Source organism: Vanessa tameamea, chromosome 21 (genome assembly GCF_037043105.1).
Source record: "Vanessa tameamea isolate UH-Manoa-2023 chromosome 21, ilVanTame1 primary haplotype, whole genome shotgun sequence".
Lineage (NCBI taxonomy): Eukaryota > Metazoa > Arthropoda > Insecta > Lepidoptera > Nymphalidae > Vanessa > Vanessa tameamea.
In genome coordinates, this window is record NC_087329.1 from 7,355,462 (window position 1) to 7,368,595 (window position 13,134).

Consider the following 13,134-nt stretch of genomic DNA (forward strand, 5'->3'; position numbering starts at 1 on the left):
CCTTCACCTAGGCAAGTTTGCACAAAGTACGCAAGTGTGTGTGAAAAGACAGATGCGCAAGTGTGTGTGTAAAGACCTACATACGTACATTTGTAGCTAACCACTACGCCAACGATAAATTTGATGTAAACATGTTATTGAACTATTAGTTATTATTGAAAACGTATGCGAGTAATTTTTAATAATTATAAAGAACTAGTAGGCTTGGTGGTAGGGCTTTGTGCAAGCCCGTCTGGGTAGGTACCACACACTCATCGGATATTCTACCGCCAAACAACAGTATTCAGTATTGTTGTGTTCCGGTTTGAATGGTGAGTGAGCTAGTGTAACTACAGGCACAAGGGACATAACATCTTAGTTCCCAATGGTGGTGGCGCATTGACGAAGTAAGGAATGGTTAATATTACAGCGCCATTGTCTATGGGCGGTGGTGACCACTTATCATCAGGTGACCCATATGTTCGGCCGCCAATCTGTGCCATAAAAAATAGTGGTCGCGTTTAAGGAGTCACTCAACAGGAGTTAGCCATATAAAGTAGCCTATTTTCCGTTGAGTACAAGCTCGCTTCATACAAAATTTCTGAGATTTTCCTTGAAACAGACAAACAGACATACTGAATTATTTTCGCATTTACAAAATTCGTATAAATAATCGCGACTTCCCTATAACTTGAATTGTTTCAAATCAAGAAAATATCCAATTAATGTTTGAGAAGACTTAAATTAACGCCGACACGTGGCCCGTCGCCAGAAGGGAACTCTCAAAGGTAGGAATGTATAAGTTCTATCGGAAAATTAGAAAACTTGATCAGACTTTCCTCATTTCAGGTGACTCTGAGAGGAATCAAAAGTATGATCAACTTTACAAATGAAACGAACTAGTAGATTCAAGATTCATAGGAAAAAATATTTCGATTAAAACTTAAGTACTTTAAGCATTACTTGTACAACAAAATCGCTTCCCGCCGTCTGTACGATCTGTAGATCTTTTAAAATATGCAACGTATTTTAATACAGATTTCATAGAAATTGAAACTCAACTCTACGACCAACGCGTATATAATTTAGAACAAACTAATATTGACTATAAATTTTGTATCAATGTTATTTAATTTCGTGATATGATTACAACCACCGTCAACGAACATTTAAAATTATTTGTATTTTGTATATATAGCGTTGTATTTATAATGAACAATTATAATTACTGTTCAACTTGAGCACGGTGGTTACTCTGCCTGTTTAATAAATGTTGTTTATAACAACACAACACTTCTTTCGTTATCCTGGCCCGACGTCTGTTTCAATGTATTACTATCGATATTATAAACTTTCCTATCCAGTAAAGTCTTTAACGGATTTTTAGTTTTATGTTTTTTCTTCAATCTAAAAATTGTATATAGACCGTAGTACCAAATAGAGATAGTATCCGTGTGAAACCGGGACGGGTTTCTAGTACTGAATACATTAAAAATATATACATATACAATAAAATTAATAATATTAAAAAAATCTACTGAAAACTAAGAACATGTAGAGACATAAAAACACCCTCAGTCGATATAGAAAATGTCCTTAGCATGACCAATTTTCAGCGATATGTTATTTAAATAAAGAATCTTTAATATTTCAATATAATACTTAATCAGTTAATTTCTAATATTGTTTGCTAATATTATAAACGCGAAAGTAACTCTCTCTGTCACGTCTTAATACTCAAACCACTGAGCCGATTTAGATTAAATTTGGTAAGGTGATAATTTGAATCCCGTGTCCGTCCCAGACTACTATTTTTAATTGACCCCCGAGGGAGTAAAATTGCCGTAACGGTTTGTGTGCTATCGTAGTATCTTAGCAATACCGTTTTACCGTTTGGGTACTACTATTCCGCTGTCCGTCCGTCTGTCCGTCTTTAACCAGGCTGTATCTCATGAACCGTGATAAACAGTTGAAATTTTCTTAGATTATGTACTTCTGTTGCCGCTATAACAATATACACTAAAAAAAAGATACATAAATATTTTAGAGGGATCATACAACACACATGATATGTATAGATAACGGTACGGAACCCATCGTGCGCGAATCGTACTTGGCCAGTTTTTTATAAATTAGACGCGATAAGCTGGAATTACATAAATTAGAAATCCCAATTAAAATTATCATATTATGTAAATAACTATACGAAACTATGTTCGTTACTTGAATAACCATTTCCCTGTCCCGTGAGTCACGTGACTCATGGTTATTGTTTTATTTTTGTGTCTGCTTTATGGTGAGAGAAGTTTTTAAATTTAAAGCCAATGAAACTGCGAAGAAGCTGCATAGAATTATAATGTTATATCATACTAACATCATTGATATAAAAAATTAAGCTCATGTCAAAAAACATTGATATGTAAGGCATATTACTCAATACAAGATAAAATGAATTACTAAAAGATAAAAAAGCGTGGACGTGGCAACTTCACTTCTATGCAGAATATATATGTAGAAATTTAAATATACTTTACTGACACACTCTGTAATTAAAAAGGGGGGAACAGTATTGAATCATACTGCATGTTCTGGTACGTAAACATGGATATTTTATTTTTCAGCTGAGAAATACAAATAAAAAAACTTCTCATACATTGGATGTATAGCTATAGGCATATTAAATTTAAAAAAAAAATTGGTTGTTTGTTTATAGGTGGAGCTCGAACTAATGATCCAAATTAAAAAATATTACCGGCAATAACCTACATTATTACTGATTGCTAAAGCATTAAATTGTATTGATATCATATCAATTTATATTACTTGATTGCACTCGTAGAAAGCCATGGCTAGTATATATAAAACTTTAAACAATTTCAAATAGAACAATTTGAAAAATTACAGTACTTTCCTTAACCGCGTATAACTAACGCAAGTTACCCTTCATTTTATGAAGTAAACAGGAAACATCTCTTCCCCCGAGGGCTGATAGCAAACCTTATTTATCTCGCGGTGAACAAGGGTTAGAGTGACAAATCCGTTTAAAATATAATAGCTTTCATGATTCACGTCTTGTCACTGGCGTTAATGTTTGTTTTATACTTGTTACGTAAAATTTTCGAGTCGACGTATCGCTTCTTATTTCGATACAAACGAAATAGATTCCTAAACAAATTTTGATGTCCTCTGGCTGAATTCGGTCATTCCACGGCTGGTATTTTCAAGAGAATCTAGCCTTCGCGAGATATATTATCGTGCAAAGGTGCGCTCATACATGTGCACTCTATTCATTCACTCTTATAGTCTGATGGAATGGCAATCCAACACGATCGAAGAGAGATCAGATGCAAGACAAAAGGCGATGTGCTTTTCGAGGCACGGTACTCTAAACACGGCCAACTAAGGAATATTTACGGAGATTTGAACCCGTAACATCAGGATGAACTACTGAACCAACGAAGTAATTATACATAACATATAAATAACATAAACAGCCTGTAAATTTCCCACTGCTGGGCTAAGGCCTCCTCTCCCGTTGAGGAGAAGGTATGGAGCATATTCCACCACGCTGCTCCAATGCGGGTTGGTGGAATACACATGTGGCAGAATTTCGTTGAAATTAGACACATGCAGGTTTCCTCACGATGTTTTCCTTCACCGCCGAGCACGAGATGAATTATAAACAAATTAAGCACATGTAAATTCAGTGGTGCCTGCCTGGGTTTGAACCCGAAATCATCGGTTAAGATGCACACGTTCTAACCACTGGGCCATCTCGACTCGTAATTATATTACTGATGAATTAACAATAGTCCCATTAATACCATCAATAGCATTGATTGTATTAATTGAGTTATGCGGTCGTGACGATATGGACATACAACATGACGTATTTACAGTATTTATTAACGTCAATATTAGTTCAACTGGTTTTAGTATTTGCGCATACTAAGTCTAAATATAAAAAAAAAATTGTATCGTAACTTCAAGTACGGAGAACTAAGTTGAATCTCAAAGAGACAACTACAATGTCTCGTATGCCAAAATGACAACTTACAATCAGATAGTATTGATTAGTAATCATTTGCGGTCTCTCGCTCCGGTAATATATTGTTTAATTATTTGGAGCATATTCCACTAACTGCCAACTTATGTTTGTTGTTGCTGGCTATTTCTATTCATATTCAATATATGTATTTAATTAGTTTGACAAAAAAAAAGACCCGCTGAGTGTCTTTCGCCGGTTCTTCTCAGGTCAGGGTATTTACTTTTCCGAACCGGTGGTAGTGCTTAAATTGACTATCAATAAGTAAGTGTAATGCTTCTATATCGAATAAAGGAATTTGAGTTTGAGTTGTTAAATAAACTTTATTAATATTTAGTGTTTAAATGTGCATTTAATATATATTTTTTGTTCATTAATAACAAAAATTGAAATATTATAGGTTTTAAAGAAAAGTTTTTAACAAACCATCAGTAAAATCTCTCAAGTTAACTTTAAAAAATATACAGCTGTATTAATCCCTTCTCAGTAACATACACTACTATTAACTTACGAATTTGATTGATTACATTTTCCGCATTGGCATTTCGGACGAGTGGCATAAAGGATTGAACGAAAGGGTATGACCGGATGTATCCAATAAGTTGCCCTAAGTCAATTACGTAAGAATGAAAATCGCTGTTGCACTTTTTTTGTAAATTATGCTTAATATCAGTTGTGTCAGCCCGGGTTTGAACCCGCAATCCATTGGCCCATTTTGGCTATATATCTACTTGGAAAATAATAATAATTGTAGTTTTGTATTTTTTGTTATTATAAAATAAGGTAGGCAAATGGGCCACCTGATGGTAAGTGGTCACCAATGCCTGTAGACATCGGTGCCACAAGAAACTTAAGCCCTTCCGTACATCGCCGATGCGCCACCAACCTTGGGAACTGAGATATTATGCCCCTTGTGTCTGTAGTAATGTTGGGCCATTCTCCCTTCAAACCGAAGCAAACCAATAATAAATATTAACGCTTAGCAAAAATTACGATGGGTAGGTGGTATCTATCCAGAAGCTTGTATAAAAGTCTACCACCAAGAAAAAAATTCGGTATCCTTTTTATTTCTTTACTGAGGTAGGTGAATCTATTTCGTGCAAGGTATTTCTTGTCTGAGTATATTGTCATATACATTATATGTAACGACAGAACTGCACTTGTTTAGTTCTAATTTAAATTCAAAAAGTAACCTATATACCGTAACAACATTATGAACATACTTTAAACCAGCCTCGTTTCGCTATACGATCGTATTAATAATACACGACAATATCTACCTCAGTGACCGAATTTAATATCGACCAAATAGTTCATATTCGAATGCCTTTGTTTCGGTAAATATCCTACAGTTACTAAAACCGACGACATTGAGAAGTCAGACTATTATAGAAGCCTATTATTATACGAGACATTTTGAAAACATTAAATTAATACTAATGCTCTTATATCTGGATAGAACTACGAGTTATTTTTAACTTTACCTATTGAAATTTATTAAAGTTCATGTCAAAAAAACATTCATAAATATTACTCAATACAAGATTTATTAAAGAAAAAAAAACGTAGCAGTATATTTTATATAAATTGAATTGCATATTACAGAAATATATGTATATAATATATTAGTTTCTCGTGGTTTCTTCTCGGCAGAATCTACTTTTCGAACCGGTGGTAGCTTTACTTTTAATTCAACACTGTAACTTGACTATAAAAAAGTGCTTTTATGGGCCTACTTAAATAGAGAATATTTTGATTTCATTTTTTGATTCTAAGTACGCTAGTACTCAAGATAACTTTTGAATCAATCCTATTAAATTTGTCCATGTATTATTTGAACTTAACCGCAATTATACCTTTTTGTAATATTTCGCCCGAAATTTGACAGATTTGCACCCGACTGAGTTAGGCACGGCCTCCAACGTCGTCAGCACAAGTTTCTTCGTCTACCTCTATTATTATTTTATCGTCTTAATTCCTGTTATTAAGGTGCGACCACACCACAGTAACAAAATCAGACCGTGCAAAAGTTATTTCACTTTCATTTTATACGTAATAACTATTACTAATTTGCGTTCGTTAAATATGGTAACTTAAATATCTTACATATTTAATTGACGGTTTTTAATGGCATAAATAGATTAATTTTCACTAACGTGACAAATGGAATGCGTTAAAATCAAAAAGGTACTTACTCGTTAAAGGCAGCGCAATTTGCTATTTGGAACAACGCCAACATTACCTGAAACAGAAACGAATGTATTCGGTGAGTCTGAATTGAATTTTAATTTTATCATCGACCTTTCCTAACACTTCCTTGTTAAGTGTATACAATTTATTACGGTAACGAACTTTGCTAAACTTCGCTCGTTCGAATTCACTCAGCTATTCGTACTTTAAATTTTGGAATTTTGTACGAGATACATATCTGCGAAAGTTCATCCTTAAATAATAATGACCTTAAGTGACTTATCGCGTTAAACAATTATTAAGCTCTCGAAGAACAACGATAGAATTTATTTTACTGTATATTTATGCTTAAGATATACATATAGACATTAAAACAAAAAAAAACGATATGACATATTTTCAAAACAATAACATGTAAAATTATTTCTTTATTTGAACGAAAACTGTTGTATGGCAGAATATTTTGCACTCAACTAGCGTAAATACAGGCAAAAAAAAACATACAAATGACTGGATAATCAAGCGCAAATTTCTCAAATTTTGGAACAATAACAATATTTTAAAATTTAGTTTATGTTCCATAACAACGGTTTTTTTTTCGATTCCAGCGATAGAGACTTTGGTTACGCAGTATTTGTCATGAATTCGCCCTTTTATATGACATATATGAAATAATATTTCAATAATTATAATAGTTGATGAATATAACGTTAATCAAAAGATAGACTTATCACAAATAACCGCTTTCTTTCTTTAATTCTTCTAAATTCCGAAAATAAATATAAAAAACTTGTACCTTTTGGGCACATTTATCATCATTCCGTTCCCGTTTATTTAGACGGGATGCTGTTTATTATTTACTTGGTAGTGCGAGGAATTGGAAAGAGAATGTGGAAATCAACAAGTATGGGCATGTTATCCAGAGGAATGAGGACCAAGTTATAGCAACCAATATAGAGGAAGGGGACGATCAAAGAAACGATGGACGGAATCTGTGAAAGACGACATGGCTGGATAGAATGCTACTTGTGAGATAGAGACAGAGAAGTATGGAAGCAGACGAGATGCTAAAATTGGAATAAGAGCAGGAGGATGATAGTAACCCTAAGTGCTATCCCGACTGGTTGCGTACCAATCACTCATCATACATTCTACCGACAAGCAGCAATGCTTAGGATCAGTGAGCCAGTGTGTGTGAGCTCTAGTTATACAGCCACGTAACGTCTCAGTTACCAAGGTTGATGCTGCATTGAAATCTTTAAAATAAATCAACTTTTATCATCAGTTGGTCCATTTGCCAGTCCGCCTACATATTATACAAAAAAGGCAAGTAAATTACATGGAATTAATTTTGCCTGCTTAACTCCTGATATCTCTGATCTTCTGTTACTAGATTAGTGCCTCACTACCATACCGGTGTTCAAATCGCTAAATGCGTTATACAAGAAATCACTCAGTCGATTCTCACAACACCCTTAGCTCGAGATGTGGAGGTTCCACTCTGTTGGATCCCCGCATGAAAATGAATAAAATATGACTACTTAAAACCTCCGCCATTTTCTTTAAGATCTTAGAAGACGTTACAAGACTTTCACCTTTATTAAACCCATTCAAAAAATCACAAACAATTTAAAATACTTACTATTATCATTCTTTTTAAGAATATTTTTAACAGATATTGATCATCTCCATACAGTTCGTCCATTAACATTCTGTTAGAAAATCAAGACTTATTAGGTATACTCGACTAACAGATTTATACTTAGGAATAAAACGCTTTTGAATAATACATAATATTAAATCTGAGGTACAGTATATAGCATAAATAGATTGTCGAATGTCTAGTGGCTAGCGTATAAGGCTGCAGATCCTGAGATTCTGAGTTCAAACCTCCGTCTTCAAAGTTTATGACCGGTAGTCAATGAAAACCTAAGTTCTGTCAGTTCTCTCAAGAAATTCACAGTAGCATCCCGAAGTTTAGTTATCACTTTAAGCCATTACTCATTAGCTCCAGTAGTAGTGGATTGCCATCCCATCAGAATATGAGAATACACAAGTATTTTTGCACACTATAATATCTGCTCAACGCAGATAACTATTCTTCACTGAGAAAAAGCCGTGTCCGAAATCGGTCTGAGGGACGTCACCATTACAAATATTAGATAGCTGTTCGAGTATGAGATAAAATGTGGAAATTGCCATAAAAATATATTTTTGGGATGTTCTCTTATCATTTGTTGAAAAAAGAACAGTTTTAAAAAGTATTAATATGTCATTTTCTCTGAGGCATTTTTAACACTCCTAGATTCTCTTCAATTCAATAATAATATTTAGTTCCGAAACTTATTTATTTACTAAAAATTAGTCGCGTCAAAACTCATATCTACATAATAAACACATTACACACATATTATTTCTATAAACTAATGCGTGATAATTATTGTGATCAAATTAAACTATGTGTGCGTGTCTCTTCACGCACACATAGCTACACGAGAGTCACACACGTGATCTCATTATTATTTACAATAGTGCGTGATCATTATAATAAGAAACATTAGTATGCGTGTCTACTGAATATTTTGAAACGAAGGAAAAGATACACACATATACAGTAAGCCGAAGACGAGCCAAGTGATGAAAATGAATTAACTACACGAGGCTTTTTGCACATCTAAACTTCGTCGACGTCTAATCCGATACAAAAATATTAAAGAAAACTTTCTTACAAAGCGTCAACCATCGCTCGCAAACAACGTTAATTTTACAGCGACAAGCAAAGAAGACGCAAAAGAACGAACAAAACTTGCCTACGTTACTATAGTTTAATATTATTTATGGACTAATACCCGTCGTCTTTTCGCTTTTGAAAATTTATTAACTTATTCATTAAAAACTTAATGATATACTTAGTTAATATCGCACGTAATAAGCTTATCATGATAAGCATAAATAAATGTATATGGTTAACTAACATTTAAATGTTGTATCTTTCAAATGGTATATTTTTCGTATAACAATTGATCAACATCAACGCCTATCCCTATTAATAATTCTACTGGAATAATAGGCGTTAATAGGTTAATCCCCTTCCATGTTCGGATTACTAACATATTAATGTTAACAATTGAATATAATGTGTAATCTGAGGAATGCCATCCGTAAGATATGTCTAAATCTAAGTATTTACTAATACTGTATCTCAATAACAAGAATAATATAATTGTAATTTTTTTTATAGCTATTTATTGTAGATACCAGAATCGAAATAGAAAAGATAGATAAAAAGATAACATAGATAAGACACAAGTTTTTCAACGATGTTTCTTTCAACTTTTCTTATCTATATTGTAAAGTATTTTGCATACTTACAATGTGTCAATGCTCAAAATATAGTTCATGATTGAGGTGACGTTGATTATGATTGTATGTTCAAATATGATATAAAATTAAATATTACGTGTTACTTGTTTTAATCTTTTCACTTCTATATTTCTCTGATCTAAAATCAGTAGATTTAAGATTAAATAATATGTAGATAAGTGTTAATAACTGTTTTGTAAATGAACCTTTAATAGTGCAAATATTATTGTTCGTTATGTATTTGATGCCTTAAAAACAAAACTATTCTAGTCCAGTCTAGTGGCAATATATAAGGCCGCGGGCCGATATGAAGTTATTAAGTTTATCTATCGAAAATTTTCCAGTAACAGCCCGCAGTCTGAACGTTCGACGTGAATATACTTCCGTGCCTTGGAAAGCATGTAAATCCATTGGTCCTGCGCCTGAACTTTATCAGATGTTATCGGATATTCCGTCCCACTGGATAGAGAATGCACCTGTGCTTGTGCACAAACTTGTATACTATAATATGTCCTGCGTAGTTGGGTGGTCTCCCTTGAGATTACCGTGGCCGAAATTGCTCAGGACGACATTTATAATAAATATAATAAATCACAATAGCCTTAGGCTCATATGAACACTTTTGAATCGCCATTATACTGGATTAAAATAAATTAAAAGCTACCACTACTTAGAAATCTATATTTTTCATATTATAGAAAAGTTAATACACCTTTAACAAGATAACTAAAATAAATACCATGAAATCACAGATTTTCTATTAGTCGAAACAAAGTGTATATTATTCTAGAATAGTCTGCTGAAGTCTACATATGTACAAAGTTAAAGATAAGTCAAGAGAAACTGTGAGCCACATCAGAGCCATTGTCACGTGCCAAATTTTAAACTTTGTGTTCAGCCAACGTACCGTCCAGCGAACATCACATTTAGCGAAAACTTCGACAGTATTCGACAGTAACATTAGATGGTACGTTTATATAATATATACTACCTACTACGGTATATTAAAAGTTTTGAGTTTATGTCTCAAAAGTTACTTGATTTGAATTGGAATCTGATGTTTAAATATTTGTTCATGGATGTTATGGAACGTTGGTTCAAATTCATACAATAATAATGAATCACAACAAATATTTTATGTTATTAAACGTATTTGTTGTTAAATAATATTATTTTATAATTGTTTGATGTTTTAATTTTGATATTATTATTTTCTGTATATTAACTTACGTCGTAATATTTGACAGTAGGATTTTATTTAAGCCCGTCTGAGTTGCACGACCACATTCTACTCCAAGCACTGATAGCTTTTTGTGTTCCGGTTTTCCATTCAATGACGAACTCGAGATACTATAAAATCATTTAGCTGGTACTATATTTTTTACAAGCATCAGGACTGGTCACCCACGCAGGTCAATAAATGGTGGGCCAGAGGAATTACAGGCATCATAGAATCCGCTCACTGAGGATTTAAAACTGAAGTTATAACGGTGGTAGTACCCATGTATATCGCCAAAGGTTACCATCAGGTAACCCGTTTGAATAGAAAAATTAAAACATTATTTTTTTGTCATTACATCACTTATCATAAAATCTATCGATTAAAATTGCGCATCCCTGGTTTCTTATTATACCATATTAAAATTATGTCAAGTTTACAAAATAAGGATAAACACATATCCAATCCAATAAAAAACAGGTGACTATTCGTGAAGATGCAAATGTTTTTGGAAATAAGTTATTTACAGAGGGAACTGGCAGAAATTGTCACGTAAGGAACTAACGTCATTACCCCTCCAGGCGGCCTTTCTGTGTCGTTCTGTCTCTTTATCTTATAAACCGGTTTTCTTAACTTATAATTTTTTATTGTTATATTTCACGCGGTATCTTTACTAACGCCTCGATTTCATTGTATCTATTATTTCTAACGAAAGCAACTTTGCTCCATCCCACGACACCTCTCAGTTTTTCCCACTTGGATTCTGATTCACAATAGCTTTTATAAAGTGATAGATTGCTTGTATCCCACTACTGGACTAAAGAGCGGAAAAATCCACTTTCGGAGGATTATTTTTGTAGCATATTCCATCACGCTACTGCAATGCGGGATGGTTGATACACATGTGGCAAAAGTTTATTCGACTAATGCAGAATTAGATCACGATGTTTTATGCCTTCGCCTCTGAATTATAAACACACGAAAAATTCAGTGCTACTTCTAACCACAAGGCCCTCTCGTCTCATTATAATATTGGTATTCTATCCACACAATACAAGAAAAGTATCTCGGCTTGATCTATTTCGTGTTTACAAGAGAAAACATTTTTGACCAAGTTTCTCTAGAATTCTCGGTCTAACGCTAGATTTTATTTTCTTCCTTCATTCCGATTGTGAAAAAGGTGGAAATCGAACGATTGCCGGCTCGATTTTTAGTCTATTTGGATCAACCTTTATAGATAAAAGAGGATGTCTAAAGTAAAGAAGTGAGGAAAAAGATAAGATTTAAATATTCAAGCGACTGTAACAATGGACACATACATAATATCGGGGTTTACGCCTGAGTTTTGATACGAAAATAGTATGAAATAAATAAACGATTAAGCAGCTATGGAAATTAATTCAAATTTAAATTCACGACGTGTACCACGATGTCAAGTGGTCACCACTATCTAAAAATCGGTGTCATAAGAAATATTAACCATTTCTTGCATCGCCAATACACTGACCTTCGATACTAAGATGTTATATCCCTTATGCGAATAGTAAAAAAAGTTCACTCACCCGATAAAAAGAAACACAACACGATTAAGTATTGCTGTTTGGCTAAGGATATGACGTGACGATTGTGTGGTACCATACCAAGTATTATTTTTTTTTATAATAATGAACTTCACTATCAATCATATAATATGGATTTTAATGACTAGATATAATTAAATCAAAGCCTTACCTATAAGAAGACCAAACATTAAACGAGCAGTATACTACCTAAGTTTGAAAATTTACCACTTAATACAAAAATATCATGGAAGTTTTAATGGAGAAAAAACATTAGGTGACATTATAAATACGAAACTTTACGAGTCAAATAAAACAATAAATATTTGAACATATTACGAGTTATTACAAAATATTCTTAAGAGTAAATTTACAAATGCGAAAAGTAGTAAATTAAAAATAATTTTTGTACACGAGTAACCAATACTAATTATATGATATCCATCTCCTATACAAAGCGAAGTAAATAACAATACGTATTACTGCTATAAGAGCAAAATCAAATAGCACGGACGCAGCAAAAGTCTGCGAAGGAAGAGAAATAAAATAAATTCAACGTAGAGTTTAGCTATAAACAAGCTATTTCTTATGTTCTTCCTTGGGCCTCAAGCTTGTTCATTGGTATTGGCGTGAAAGCGGAAAAGGTAGATAAACACACGAAGTTGCTTTTACATTTATAAAATCATATAATCACAATAACACACACATAAGTACACATACTACTCATCGAACTTTCGCATTCATAAGACTATCAGTCTTATAAAAACCATTCATCCAAC

General features: G+C 33.3%; 1 long non-coding RNA gene across 1 annotated transcript in view; it reads right to left on the reverse strand.

The window, feature by feature from the left end:
- LOC113395609 (uncharacterized) overlaps positions 1–13,134 on the reverse strand; it is a 232,716-nt gene that overhangs the window by 25,718 nt on the left and 193,864 nt on the right. The window contains exon 3 of the long non-coding RNA XR_010309504.1: positions 6,220–6,266. This is a non-coding gene — a long non-coding RNA (uncharacterized LOC113395609). The remainder of the gene's footprint in view (positions 1–6,219; positions 6,267–13,134) is intronic.